General features: G+C 43.8%; 1 long non-coding RNA gene and 1 other non-coding gene across 2 annotated transcripts in view; both read left to right on the plus strand.

Annotated features, from left to right (window-relative positions):
- Positions 1-1,955: 1,955 nt before the first annotated feature.
- LOC121404411 overlaps positions 1,956-15,713 on the plus strand; it is a 66,310-nt gene continuing 52,552 nt past the window's right edge. Inside the window, exon 1 of the long non-coding RNA XR_005967966.1 lies at positions 1,956-2,574. This is a non-coding gene — a long non-coding RNA (uncharacterized LOC121404411). The remainder of the gene's footprint in view (positions 2,575-15,713) is intronic.
- Trnai-uau lies at positions 5,911-6,008 on the plus strand. Its single transcript has 2 exons — positions 5,911-5,948; positions 5,973-6,008. It is a non-coding gene; the product is annotated as a tRNA-Ile (tRNA).

The raw sequence follows: 15,713 nt of genomic DNA on the forward strand, positions 1-15,713 counted from the left end.
TTGAAAATATGACGTGCATTTATTATACATTTTTGGGCTTTTCTTGTCGTTATATTATAAGAAATTTTATTAGAGTTCTGTGGGAAAGAGTTATGTTATCCCAAAGAACCATTCAGAGGGATATTCTTTACATCAATTTATAGACGATTTCCCATGGGAAACAGGTTCTAGATTATATTCATAATTTTAACTTTTATTTCAGATTAATATTCAATGGAAAGATACCTTTGTAGATTGAGTATTTCTAAATAGAATTAACAATAAAATTTCTACTTCCTTCTTAAAATTAAAATTCCTTCCGATGGTTCCTTTTCGTAAGGAAGTATAATCGGCTTAAATAAGTCGAGCCCGTAGAACCCATAAGGGTTCTCTCATACGAAATGATTAATGATTGTGTATGGAAGGATGATCATTAAACGCAAATGGAATTAATTATTCAAATACAATTCGAGTTTGAACAGGAGAACAAACCCCTACCCTCATATGGTGGCTTTCAACCATCTTTTGAGGATTACTCATTCATCGGATCGGTGAAAACTAACTCCTGACAACTCTATTGGACATGGAGGTGCACGGACGTGGGGAGACACACTACACAGAAATAGACGGGATCGGACCACACCCATTGAGTAATCCGCTAACAGAAATCCGCTGGGGCTCTCGCGGCTCCAGTCATTTGGCACATTTAATCCACGCGTCAGCGAGCCGGGGCTCCGCCAAAATGTTTGCGCATAGTTTAGGCCAGATAAATCTCGAGTTAAATGGCCAAAAGTCAAAATAAATTAAGCCCACATGCGCCACAAACACACACAGACACACACACCAAAACACAAACAAAAGCAAAAAGAGATCGAAGCCAGCGACAGGCAGTCACCACAAACGTTGTCACACCCTTCTGGCCAAGGCATTTTGACCCGTTGAGAGAGCTCCATTCGGTTTGGTTCGGGCCTGGCCAAATCCGCGTCCGCCCACATGCAGATGCATACGCTGTGAGAGACAATGGGTACGGCTCCAACAGCTCCAACTCCGACTCCCAGCACCAACTTCAACTCCTTTCTCGAGCTCAGATTTGTCACCAGCTCGTTGTTGGGGTCTCTTGTGCACATGCGCCATTTGGGGCCGCCGTCTCTGATTAAGTTGACGAAACTGAAAATTCAAATTGCATGCCGTGATCTGCACGGAAAGAAATCTCAAAAATCGTCTGAAAATTCATAAATAAAACTTTTTAAAGGTTAAACATTGATTTCTTTCAGTACATGGTAGAATCACCAGAAGGGGGGCAGGGGACCGTGGAGTGATATGATCTGTGGTGTGGGGACTGTGGCATGGTGTGGTCTGGGCGGCATGGGGGTGACGAATTGGACAAACATTGGACAATTGCTGCGCCCTCGAAATGTCAACGCCCTGGAGCCGTACTTCGATCAAGCCCCCCGCCAGGCGAATATCGTATGCATGAAATATCGTATGACTCTACCACTACCCTAACCTCTCCCTTTCTCTCTCTCTCTCTCTCTCAATATCATACTGTTTGTGTGTTGGTGACATACTTTTACTGCTGAACGCATTTAATTATTGAGACAGTTTTTTGTTTTGCATTTCGCATTTGCACGCGCCGCAACCGATCGATTCGAATTGCCTTATTTTATACCCTTGCAAAGGGTATTTTTATTATGAGCATACCTTTATATGTAGGGCCAACGCCAGAAGTAAAGAAATTTAAAATTCATATTTTCATATGATATTTTGATCAAAATCAGACCACAAATATCATATAGCCTCCAATGTAAAATGATACTGCAAGTGTATCAAATGTTTCGTTATCCAAAGCATTCCTCTCTTGTTTATGTTTGCCGCTCTGCTGACGTCGGCGTCTGCATTGGCGTCGTCCAATTATTCGGCTGACATTTGAGTTCAAACACCTGCAATGCACTCAAGCCGCCGCCGCCGCCGCAGCCGACGCTTTCGTTTGCATATTTTTTTATGCGCCGCACGCAGTTGCCGTCGCTGTCGTGGTCGTCGTCGTCGCGTAGTGGTCGACGCTGTGCTAATTTGACTAAATTTTTTAATTTATAACTGTTGCCGGTTATAAATTCTAGCTAATCGAGTTTAATTGCCAACGCCGCAAGTGCCACAGGAATGCCATACTTCGAGGAGTTTTATGCGCCTCAAGATTAGTTAAGAGCAGAAGACAGATGAGTGTAAACTTGCCAAATCACATAATCAACCAAAAACGTAGCAAACAGCGGGGTAACGTGATGGAAAACAGCGTGAACGAAAAATAAGAGGAAAACCAACCCAACAAGGGGAGAAAAATTTCCTACAAACTTAACTCCAGCTTGACCGACAGCCTGGCAAGATACGTTGACACGAAGTATACGCTTCCCTTCCCACCATACCCTTATCCAACACCACATAACGCAACGCCAGCAAATGACGTGAACGTGAAGTTTGATCAGGTGCGCATACAAATCTTACGGCGACGGCAACTTTCAGTTAAACCAAACACACAGACGACACACACACGCAAACACATAAGCATGCGAAAAGAGACTCAGGAAACATGAGAAGAACAGGGTAAGACCGACTAGTGGATACCCTCTGTCAGAAAAGTGATATGTAACGATTGTAGCCCTACTTAATCTAAACCCACTCACTTAGCTAATACTCTTTTGAGCAGGTAGGCTATACGCAGAGACGAACGATGCAAAGTAAGCAAAAGTTAATGAGAAAGTCAAATAAACGAAACAAATAACATGCAAAGTGTTCGAGTGAGAGAGTCTGGGCTCAAGAGAGTGGGTTAAAGATCGCTGGTAAGACAGGGAGATATGTAGTGAGTCAGAACGTTGGTCAGAGAGAGATAAACAGCAACGGTTTGGCAGAGGAAGAGAGGTCAGAGAGGCTTAGAAGTTAAGTGCAATGCGCAGGCGTTTTTCCTACGTTCTTTGTTTTGTTCTACTTTTTCGTACATTTCCTGGGCTGCGAAGCATTTTGCGTGAGAAGGTGAACCAGCAATTCGACGATTCCTCCTTCTCTGACCTGGGGCCTGATCCATGATTAAGCGACTGAGGCTGGCCCTGGGCAACAACAGCCAGTGCAAACATTGCGGAGAGCTCACAAAGCAATTGCAGCTGAGTCAATAATCAGTCGTTTTCGATCCGGTTCGTCCTCGACCAGTGCCTGGACCACGCACCCACTCCGCCATCTGTGCATCCTCAGACTCTCTCCTCCTTCTCCTCCACCCAATTGTTGCTTCGAATGAAACTGAAAGTGGCGCTACAAGTGCATCAGAGGCAACGGCTGCAGCTGATAAGCGCTGCTCAGTCGAGACAGCTGTAATCTTAATGCACTTTTTTTGTTTTGCTGCAGCACAAAGTCTTTGGCGACTGAGCGGGTAGAAGAGGGATGCACTCGATATGATACTGAGTATAAGACTGCGCGCGTATAAGAGTGTGTGGAATGGAAGAATGACTAAACCAAAGCTCAGCTTATCAAAGACTTATGGGCTTCGTGGGTACCGTCTAGCTTTTATCTCAATTACCGGATTGGAGGGTCTTTAACACCCATTATACTGCACGCTCAACTCGTATTTCTCTTTTGTTTCTCATTCCCTTATCTCTGTGGAGAAACTGTTTTCAAGATTTGGCATGTCTCGCGCTGGTTTTTTACTGAATTGATAAACATATTATTAAATATATTCATATATGAAATTCTTAAGAAATGAATCAGCAAATGTGTGAAATTTGGAACCCCATACTAAGATTTCATGGCTCATTTTCTTGACTTTTTCTTTGATTTCTCAACAATTCGATTCCATTCCAAAAGTCACTTGGCTCTGATTACACATTTCTCCATTCTCGCCAATAGATGTACATATGCAGCTTTGATTCTACCGATTTAATAGGTATTATGACGCCTGCAATTTGTGCCTATTTTGTTATTGTCAGTCACAGTTGTTGCCTCATTCCACTGGCGCCAGTGTCCGGACTCCAGGGGCAACCTTCACCCCCCTCTTCTATACGTTCGTTCCATACTGTGTGCTCTAGTTTGTTCCTTCTATGGAACTGATATACGATGTGCCCCACGACTGAGCTTCGATGATTTGATTGCCTCCTCGCGGGGTCCGGCTTCTAATTTGATTTCGTTCAATTCTCAGTATTATAATTGCACAATGGAACTGCTATATTTATGTGGCACATCGTATTTAAATTTTATTAATTTGTTTTTGTCACCCATTTTCTCAACATTTTATTGTCCAGTGATACTATTTATACATATGTATGTATGTACATATGTGTGTGAATATACTATGTACATATACACTATATGGTAGCATTAACTGATTGACTGCAAGATGTTGCGACGGCTGCTGTCATCTGGAAATATTTTTTTCATAATTTTTAATTACAACATGACATGACAAGGGATTTACTTTTGCATGCTTCGTCAAGTTTTTCCACTGTAAAATCGTTTTGTTGTTGTTGTTTCTTTTTTATTCTTCACCTTTTGAATTATGATTATTGATGTCGTTAATGGTCATTTGTCATGGCTTCAGGCTAAAGATTGTGTTGGTTGTTGTTGTTGCTGTTGCTAACGGATTGGCCTTTTGTACTTTATTGTTATTGCATGCATTTTATTTAGTTAGAAGCGATTATGGCAACATCAGCGTCAGTGGCAGCTTCAGAGTCAGCAGCAACAACAATTGCAAGAGAAACTGCAACAGTAATTAGCGCAATTTGCATTTCCTGACTCTGAATTTGATTTTGCTTTATGCAGACTTCTTGGACCCCCTTCTTAGGTAACAAATAAATGATACGGGGTAAATATTTCTTAGTATTCGATAGTACATACATACAACTGAACTGTGTTCTCTATAATGAAGAGAGGTTTAATATCTACGGTAATTCAAGACCTGAATTCCAAGCTCTAAGATATCTAAGAATTTTTTTAGCTATATTTGATGGCATATGCTACCCTTTTTTAGGGTATTACAAACTTCGGTTTTCCCCATCTACTTTAAGTGTCTGTTTTTCCCCTCTGGCGGGATTTTGCAATTGCAAATGAAATTCATTTGAAATCGAACTGTTGTAACCGCCGTAGTTGTGTGTGGGGGTCGGATCCGTTGTTATGGCAATGACGGTACTGGTGGGGCTTGGAGGGAACACCGCCGTTACGGGTCTGTAATTTTCACGGTCTTCTTCGTAATCAGCACACCTGTTCTAGTCCGAACGAAAGTGAAAATCCAATAATTTGCATTGTTTAATGGGCTTTACGGCACTGGCTACTGGGCATTGGGCATTGGGCACTGGGCCCTGGGCAGTGGTTGTACGAGCAGGTACCTCAGACCCGACCCTGCTGTTGCTAATTGAAAGTAAAAACTCTCGACAAATTTCACTTTTAATGCCCTAATACATATTAATAATAATTGTGCAAGTCCTCGGTTTTCGTTTTCATTTTCAGTTTCAGTTTCTGTCGCGAGCCGCGACTTGTGATTACACATTTAATACGAATATAATTAGAAGTGAAATGCCCCGCCATTCATTGAGAATCACGGGCACACTTGGCACTTGTGGCACACATTTACATTTTTCGAGCGACTAAAATTGTTGGCTTATTCCGACTAATTTGAATGTTGAATGTTTCGCTTATCGAAGATTCACAAACATGTTCAAATGTTATTCGCTCATTCACGCGAAGAAACACAAAGAGCGAGAAGAACGAGCGTGAGAGGGAGGGGAAACTTTTGGGAAGATGAGCAAGCAAAAGAGAGAAAGGGATAAACTTGGTGAAGATGAGTAAGCAAAAGAGGGTTGGAAGAGAGAGAGAGAGAACAGTTAGTCCCGTCGAGCGAGAAATGTTCTATTCTCAGTGGCCGAGTCTCTTGTTGGGCATTTGGCAGCGCTCGATTCAACAGCTCCAGTGGCGCAATTGGTTAGCGCACGGTACTTATAATCAGTATTCTGTGTGTATGAGCAATGCCGGGGTTGTGAGTTCGAGCCTCACCTGGAGCAGGTCGGTTGAGACTATATTTTTTTACACGGTTTTCTTCACTTTTTTTTCTCTTTCACGATTTTAAAAATAAACATCAACTGGGGTTGGTGGTTTTTGGAGCAATTTTGGGGGTTTTAAGCGGGTTTTGGTGAGAAATTTAGTTATGGCTGGCGATATTTCGTAGGGATTTTTATGTCAAATATTTGGGGAATATTTGGTTTTGCAATTTTATATATTGGTGGGTTTCATTTAAACATTTCAGAAATCTGTCAAAAACTTCTGCCACAAGCCTTGTGGTTGCATGCCACAAAACACACATTTCGATTGTGCGGAGAGAGGGGTGAAAGTTTGTTTAGAAATTCAACAGCATCAACACTTCAACAGAGGGCAAACGTGACCCCCGGACTAACAATCTACAGTGGAAAGGGTTGAGAGACCTAGGGATCTGCAGAAAGCAACCATACATACATACTTCTGTATATACATATGTATATCCGCTTTGGCGTGGATCAGCAAATTTTTCCGAAATAGAAACCCTTTTTAATCCAAAACCCCAGATTCTGAATTGTGAAACTTTATTACATTGAATAATCCATAAAGCACGGTGGAAATATACTTGTAAGAATACTAAATGTATTTACATTTGAGAATTTGAGAATAAAATTCAAACACAATATTAATCGCTCTGCATAAATAATTTTTACGATCTATCCGTTGAAAGTCAATTGAAATTATGAACAGATCTTCCAGCTGGTCGGTCGGTCGTCTCTCAGGCCAAATCTAAACAACAATTCGGAAAACGGCAAACAGATGCGCGGGCCACAAGAAGGTGTTGAAATAGAGATCGATCTCCATCTCTATCCATCGTTGATGGGATGGGATGGCATGGGATGGGTCTGTGGATGGAATCTGTGGCTGTTGGATTTTGGATGGGGGTGTGGGCGCTGTGGAGTGCCGAGTGTTTGGAGTGAAGTCAATAAAAACGAAGCAGCAAGAGCTGAGAACCAAGAGCTGAAGCTGAGGCTACAGATACACGTACAGCGAAAGCGCAGGCACTGCCAATAAAATGTTTGCAGTCCGGCGGCTGATTTGTTTATACAGCATCGATGATGGTGGTGATGACGCCGCCGTCCTGCCACAAGATGCGATCGCGATCGATGGCACAGTGGTATGAAAGCGGTACAAATATGTAAGAAGACATAAATCCTGTCCATTCTCTCATCTCTGGACCCACTATCCAGCATAGTACTTGGCATATTTTCCGTGGAGCAGCTGCAGCCCAGTCGATGCCATCCACACAGCTTCAGCAAACTTGGTGGTCTGCCCGCACAGAGAGTGAGAGAGAGAGAGGGGGAAGAGAGAGATATATAGGGGGAGAATCGAAAGAAAAGAGCCCTCGGGGCTCTTGAGGTTCGGCTTGGTTTTGGGCTCTGTGGGCGTGCGGAATTTTAAACAAATATTTACACAGCCGTAACATTTTGGAGCAGAGATGGTGGAGATCGCCAGCATTGGATCCCGCACTGGACAACAGCAGCATAATCATTGATGGGCTTTCTCGGACAGCATGGCAGCATCGGAGTTCCAACGGCGTTCATTATGTGTTTACAGCTGCAATATTTGGGGCAACATTTATGCAAAATAAACACAACCTCTGGTGGTTCCCTCCTTACCGCTCAGAATTTTGTTGGCATGGTGGAGAGAGGCGAGCTCCTTCCGCATCGTCCGAGCTTGTCGGGGGGATTCGTTATGCTGTGGTGCGGAGTGGCTGTGTGGTGTGGTGTGGTGTGTGGAGTGGAACAGCAATTGATTTGGAACAGACCACCCAACATATCAGCTCACACGTACCGGAACGGAATGGACCCATTGCCCGTAGATGAACGTTCCGTTCCCCCGTACAATATGATGCTCGACGATCCGATCCGTTCCGATCCCATTCGAACCGATCCTCATCTGCATATCGTGGGGGTAGAGGGGGGACGGGACGCGAAGTTTGCGGTTGGGCGGTCTTGGCTTGTCTGACACCCGTGTTTGCCGCTTGTTCTGCTTCTTGTTCGTTTATGTTGTTTATTTATGAGGCACCCGGCACCCTCTCGAAACCTATACAACCTATACAACCCATCCTGCCACATGCCTCATCCTCCCATCGGTTGGTGCTGTTGCTGCTGCTGCCACTGCGTGGGCCGAAAAAGAAGTGAGAATTAGGCCAATTAGTGGGCCTCTTCCTGGATCTCTCTCACTTCGACAGCGAGTATCTGGCCAACATCATCAGCTTGCGGCGTCAGCAGCGTCTGCGGCATGTTTGTGTCTTTTAACACTAATTGCAGAGTGCGGCATGGGCAGTGCGGCATGAGGCATGGGGCGTGAGGCGGTGTGCGCGTTGCATCTCAAGTGGAAGTGCTGCTCCTTCATCTGCCACCACCTATGCACCACCTCTTTTTCTTCTTGTGGCATGCCACACCGTGCCACTGCGTGTGTGTGTCTGTGTGTGTGTGAAGGTGAAGGTGGTCTGGTGTGGATCGAATGTGTGAAAAGTCGGCAGATGAAACACCGACATTTACATCGATTCGACAGTCAAAATGATTTGCTTAAACATTTAACCGATTCATGCGACGAAAAAGAAATCATTGTCATGGGAACATTCGATTCCATTCGGTATACTCGACTTTTTGGGGGGAATATACATATATTCAATTTACGGAATATTTCAATTAATTTCATTAATTAGAGTTTCTGAAATTCGCTGAAACTCGCATTGCGAGGAATGCTTTTTGGCTTGAATTATTATCCGAAATTAACATAACTATTTATAGCATTTATTTACATTATTCGGTTTTTGTTTCAATTTTGGGGAGAGTAAATAACGATGGTTTTTAAAAGTAAAAGTTAAGGTGGAATTGGAGAAGGGTTCCGAATATTAATGCCGGGAAGATACAATCAGAAAATGTCAACATTAAATCCTTTTTGGGTATGAAGTCCTTAAAGAAACAGTGCTGGAAATATTCTCAAGCTATAAAATCAAAGAAAACTACTGAATAGGGCTCCCAACTCCTTGATTCTTAAAGAAACAGTCCTGTAAAAAAGATCCAGCTATAAAAGCATCGCAGAACCGGGCTGTACACATTTTTTACCCATAAAAACCTATGAGAAAGAGTGCTGGAATAGGTAGCCAAGTATTAGAATCCTCAAGGAAACTGTTTTTATTTATTATCTATTGCTAATAGTTTCTGTTCCTGAATGACATTTCTGTCTTTACGTTTGGATTGCATGTCAAATATTTACACAAGAATCTACTATTTGTCAGTGTACGCCAGGGCAGTGTTGCATTCTATTTGCAGCTGAGAATGTTCCAGTAAAAGTTCTTCAGTCTGTGCTTTTGTTTGGCACATTTCTATATTAAAAATATGAACGAGCGAATGAGGTATCCATCCAGCAATGTGGGGGAGCAACCAGGTGCACTTTCCATCTAATGAACGTGCCTGCCGAGCCTTGGATATACTCGTATGCAACCCCTCAACCCACTCACAACCGGACGATGAGGTGCCAAGTCACAAAAAGTGCCGTAAGTCACGCCCAGATCAGAGTAGAGGCAGAGTAGATCTATCTAACTGCCCCCGTGACGCACGCGCTTACGTCAATTTGTTGTCGCAACGCATGACCAGACGACATGTCAATGTTGGTTAATTACATGCAACGGTAATAGCAATAGCAATAGCAATAGCAACACCAACAGCAACAATACACAATACGTTGATTATTGTAGCAGCACAAAAGTTCAGCCAAAGTGCACGCAACGATGTCGTCGCCTGCCACAAGCAAAATTTGGCCGAGAGACCAAAACGTGCCACAGACCAACAACACAGTGAGACCAACAACGGTGGCTGCAGCAGCCACCGACTGTCGCCAGTGCTGCAACAACAGCAGCTACGAGCACTACAATATGCCATTGTTAATTGCATGACATAATCCCCAGCGCTAATACGAAACCGAAAACTCAATCGCCAAAAGCCAGCAGAAAAACCAAAATTAAAATCAAAGCAAAGACAAATTGCAGCAGCAGCAGCAACTCCAACAAACAAAAGCAAAAAGATCGTAAAAGAAACAATTACTTTTGTGGCCATGTGTGCGGTGTGGTGTCTGTGCCTTTTAATTGCTTAACTATTGGCCCGCCGGCGTCCAATTGTTAATAAACAATTAGAGAATTTGCATTGGCCCACAGAGCTCCCAGATGCCAGATACAGCAGATACAGATCTAGCGATCAGCAATCGGCGACATAAAGCTAATTTGAGTGACGGAACATATCGGAACGGGCCCAGACACTCAAAGATCAACGCCGGTGGCCAGAATGACAGCCAGAGCCACCATCGACTCTGACGACTCCGACGACTGACTGACTGAACGAAGGCAACGGCAATGCCGGACATTTGGACAACTTTGTCTTAATTTAGACACACGACGGGCTTCAATTACCATCGAGAATTGGAACTTATACGCGAGCATAGGCAATATATCTGCAATTGGTACGGTAGAGGCTTGCTATGAGTAAATTTTTAAGACTTGAAGGCGTAAGCAGGAAATGCTGAAATCGTTGGTTTAATATCTCAATTTTGATGTGGGTATGGCGGGAATTTTAGGATTTATTTTCAACAAGTTTTTAATGTAGAAAAATGAGCAGCTTGTGGAATAAATATATCTAAATTTGGAATATCTATCTTAAAACCTTTTTAGTATACGAAACCCCAACAAAAAGCTTCATCTTCATAGCCTAAACCTAGCTTAAACCTCTCATTTTATACCCGTAGAATCCAAGGCAATCCCCTGGAAATTGTATGCTTTATCTAAGCTCCAAAACAAAGTTCAGTTGAAGATTCAGCAGAGACTTCCGCCCAAATCATCTAGGAAATTGTTTGCTTTAATTGCCTCTCCTCTTTCTTTGAGCGCTGCCTCTGCACTTGAACTTCCACTTCGCCCGCAAGGGTGGTCTTTATATCAGAGACTGTACTGTACTGAGCTGTCCATATGCTAAGTTTGCTGACAAATGCCATATAAACAAATAAACGCGCTCGATTTCATTAGCACGCCAGACCACAGCACAGACTCGTAGCGTCGGTTCGAATGGATGGCTGGATGGATGGATGGGGCAGCTGCTGCTGGAAATTGGAACAGAACGGAATGGACAGACGGATCCGACGGATGCGAAGCGGATATGTCTGGAGGGTGGCGGTGTGATGGGCAGAGAAGTGGGTGAAGTCCAAAGCGCATTCCGGCATCTGCTTGCGATGCGAACCCAATTGTGAGGCACATTTTGGGGCACACTCTCCCTCTCTCTCTGTGTTTGCACAGATGTTCATTATTCGACTTTTACGTTACATAAATTTGATGGAAAACAAAAAGTGGAAGAGGAGCTGACAAAGGGGGATGTACCTATGTACCCATGTATATCTGTATGTATGCATGTAGGTGGCTGTTAGGTGGCGCTATAGAGCAATAGAGATCGGAGATCGCAGATCAGAGATGTGACGTCGTCAGCCGCACAGCCTCAAAAGCCCCAACGACGACGATGACGACCATTGATTGATGTTTTCAGCTACAGCTGAGAAACAGAAGTAGGTTGCTGCCTGGCCTGTGCCACTGCTACTGCTACTGCCTCTGCCTCTCAATGATTTTGATGATGATGTTGGCGTTGACGTTGATGCGCCACACAGTCACCCTCCCCCCTGAAAAAAAAACACCAAACTGAAAAATTGGGACTCTGTACAACACCCGGCTATTAACTGCAGTTCGTCTTCTCAAAAACATATGGGAGCCGCCCCTGGTCGCAGTTCACTTTGATCGCATCACCGCCAAATGTTTGGTTTGGCACCCGACTGCTCCTCCATCAGTGGGTCAGCCACCATGGGCACTCCCGCGGCGTTTAGTGCACAAAATAAAAATTCAGGAATTAAGGAATCCCAGAGGAGCAGAAATTGTGCTGTGGAAAACGTATGGGAAGCCCATAGCTTTACAATTTGAAGTTTTACTCCCCAATGTCAGAAATTTAAATTACAATTTTCCTCTCTATAACACCAGAGTCTTTCCATTCATTAATACTTGTAAATTAGTATTTATTTATATATATTTATATATAGTTCCGAAAATGTAGGACTGATCCCATTGTCCATCCTTTCCACCTTTTTGCTCCATTAATATTTTCGGGCAATGTCTGGGGACCTGCCACGGCATCAAAGTTGAAACAAATTCGATTTGTTGTTGATTTCCTCCACCCCCCTCGCTCAGGCTCACGGCATGCGGGGTAGTCTCATGTTTTTACTGGAAAAATTGGCAAAGTTATTAAGCTTTTGACCCCCGAGCACACCAACAAAAATGTGTAGGAAAAATCAACAGAAATTTATTCACATTACAACGCGAAGGAAATTTGGCAAACACTCAAGAATACATTCGAACTGTTTACGCTAATGGCGGCCACGTACGACACGTGTTAGGGAACCGAATGGGCAATATAACCCTTTCACCCCCTACCCAACCCCCTTCCAGCTGTTCAGTCATTATGTTGAATGGTCCCCATGGAGGGAGAGGGGAGGGAGGGAGGGATAATACTTTTCCGTACATGTATGAAAATTTAATAACTTTTTCTGGCTGCTGTTGCTGCCCCATGAGTCACACTCCTTCTGGCAGCCAACACACCCACGACACCAATCATAACATGTGGCTGAGATGGAGCTGGAGCTGGAGAATGTAGAAGGGGATGGGGTGGGGGTGGAGGGGGGCATGTGCCACATGCCAAAAAGCGCAGCAGCGGAGAGCGCATACCACTTGAGACAACACACACACAAAGCTTTGGGTCCGGCCATCTGTCATAATCGGTTCATCGTTGGCTGCATCAAAATTGTAACGTAACCTAATAAGGTTCCTGCCTCTCTGCCACAGCCACCGCTTGTGCCACAGACTCTTTCATTGCCTCTGCCACAGCCTGTCACAGTGCTTGTGCCTCTGCAGATGTTGCTGCAACTCAATTAAAAGAGAGCCAAGAGCAGAAACAGTCTTAAGTTACGCATACGCCTCGTGGCAACACTTGCGACATATGGCCATCATCCCATCCTGCCTGTCCCATGTTGCAACCCCTAATAGCTACCGAAATCTCACCTCTCTGTTATTCTGACAACCTGACATTTATGAATTATTCAGATGCTTTAAGAACAGCGCAGATTTCCCAGTGGACTTTTGAGCGATGAATCGTGTTCCGCTTGCAGCTCCCGTCCGTTCGGGGGGATGTTCCGTTCCGAATGTTGGGATGTTTTTTGGTGAGGCAGACAACAGTAGATACCTCTGATAAAAGATAAACTTGTCAGCTGTCGGCCTTGTCCACTTGGGCTGGGAGGGAGGTGGCACGTGCCTTAATTGTTTTGTTTTGTCGAGATCTACTCGATACATTTACATTTGCATACGAGTATTTTTCACGTAAGTTGCCTTTTGCTTTTTATTGTCATATGAATGGATGGGACGGTGTTTTTTTGTATACTATTTTTTTTTTTTTTTGTGGATAGGTTTAGAAAAACAAAAAAATTAAAAGCCAATTTCGCGAGCGGATCGGACGGGTCGGGTCTGGTTGTGCAAGTCGTTCGTCGGCGGCATTGCAATGTCATGCGAATCGTCCGATTGTCTGTCTGTCTGACAGTCTCGTCTCTCCGCGTGTTCAGGTTGCCGTCTGCCTGTTAGTCATTTGTTTCGTCAGTCATTCAATCATTTTTTGGAACGCACCTGCTGCCTGCTGCCGTTTGCAACCCACGCCTCAAGCTCGACTTTGATCTTCCTCTCGCTCTCTCATCTTCGCCTGATTGGATCTCGTTGCTGTCTATCTCTCTCTCTCTATGTTTGTTTCTCTTTGTATGGTTCAATCTCCCTCTCTCTCTTTTTGTGTATCTCCATCTCTATCCCATGGGGCTGCTGGCTGTGTGTCTTGATTTACCGCCGGCGGTTGCATTTGCGGAAAACTGCATTGCACGTTCGTGTTCATGTGCATGTTGGTTTTTTTGAAGGTTGCCCGTTTGCCGTTTGCCGCTTGCCTGCACCCTCCGCTTGCCCCCTCCCTGTTGCAAATGAAATAAGACAAAAGCAGAAACAACAGCTACAGCCTCAGCTTGTTGCTGCCATATTTATGATCTGATGAGCAGCCAATTTGTCTTGCGGCAGCTGCGAATGCAAAATGCCAGCGGAAACGCTCTCCAAAAAGCATCGATCCCGGGCCTTTCGCGTGGGAGCCTCAATATTGATTGTTTCAAAGCTTATCTTAAATACGAAATTAGCTGATTTGTCAAAGTCAAAGAATTTCGAATGCACCATGAACACAATTTACGTATAATTCCTTATTTTTATGGCTTTCTATATTTCCCATTAAATCCCCCAATGAATTCACTCTGAGAACATTTATATTTCAATAACACTCAAGGGAATATTTAAACTGAAATTCCTTGACGTTCGTTCGTTGAAATTCTATTTTGATTAAGTTGCAAAAAATCAAAAAGCGTGAAATAACAAGCACAATTTTTCAAGGGGGACTAATTATATATGATTGGAAATTACATACAAATTATACAAGATAATATGAATTACCCATGAAAATACTCACGATTAGGAGGGGTTGCAGGGGTTCTCAAATATTGCCTAAGGATATCATTTATACCATCATTAAGTGATCGTTTTTTGAGATCTGATAGTACTCCAATATTTATGTATAAGAAAAACTAGCAAACCCTTCCTCTTTCCTGCTAAAACATTATTCCATTACCATTTCAATTAACATTCAACATGTATGCCAATCTCCTATGAATGTTCTATTGAAACTCCACTGCAAACTTCGATACGATCCGATCGATTTGCTGTTACGATGGCGCGTTTTAAAACGCCCCCAAGTCGCGCGAGCTGTCACTTAATTTGTGGGCTCTGACCTTTGACCGTTGCGCTCATAAAAACTTCAAAAATTGCCCATTGCCAATAGGCAAGAAATACGAGTATTCCCAAGAAATATTCTGCGACATTTAGGGGGAGGTTCGGGCGGTGGGGACCATTGGATCGGCTTATAAAATTTAACGAATCTGTCAACCTGCCGACTGGGCCCAAGATTTACGAGAGCTCCACACTCTCGGGCACTAGGTGCAGTTAACAAATTGCTAAACCACGGACTCCACAGCGCGATGGTGGTGTTCCAACGTCTGTGTCTGGCTATGGATCTGAGGCTGAGTCTGAGCCTGACTCTGGGCCGGGTCTTTGTCCCGCTGTGCGGGCGGACGTCCAACAGAAATATCGACTGGGGGATCGAGGGAGTGATGCTGCGCGACTTGGGCTGGGGCTCAAATTAAATCGATAGCCATGCTTAAATGTCGGCTAATGCAAAGCAAATAGCAAAACAATAAGATGCGGGGGAGGCTGGGGAGCGGGCAGGCCAGTGTCTGAAAGTCTGACTTGGAGCCGCCGCCTGCAAGCAACTGCGATAATTGCTATATGTCTAAGATACCCCTTGAAAGAGGTCTGGAATGGGTGTATTGGTTGTTTAAGAAGAATAGTTGTGCTTGGAACACATCTAGAGAACAAATGAAATCAACCCAAGTACATGTCGAATCGTAAGACTATTCGAACAACGAGATTGTTTTCAGTGTATCATATGCTGTGGTCTCCTTTACTTTTGCTGTTCTTTCTCCTATTATATTGCTGTACTCTGCTCGTGTTATTG

This window comes from Drosophila obscura, unplaced genomic scaffold (assembly GCF_018151105.1).
Source record: "Drosophila obscura isolate BZ-5 IFL unplaced genomic scaffold, ASM1815110v1 contig_200, whole genome shotgun sequence".
NCBI classification, from domain to species: domain Eukaryota; kingdom Metazoa; phylum Arthropoda; class Insecta; order Diptera; family Drosophilidae; genus Drosophila; species Drosophila obscura.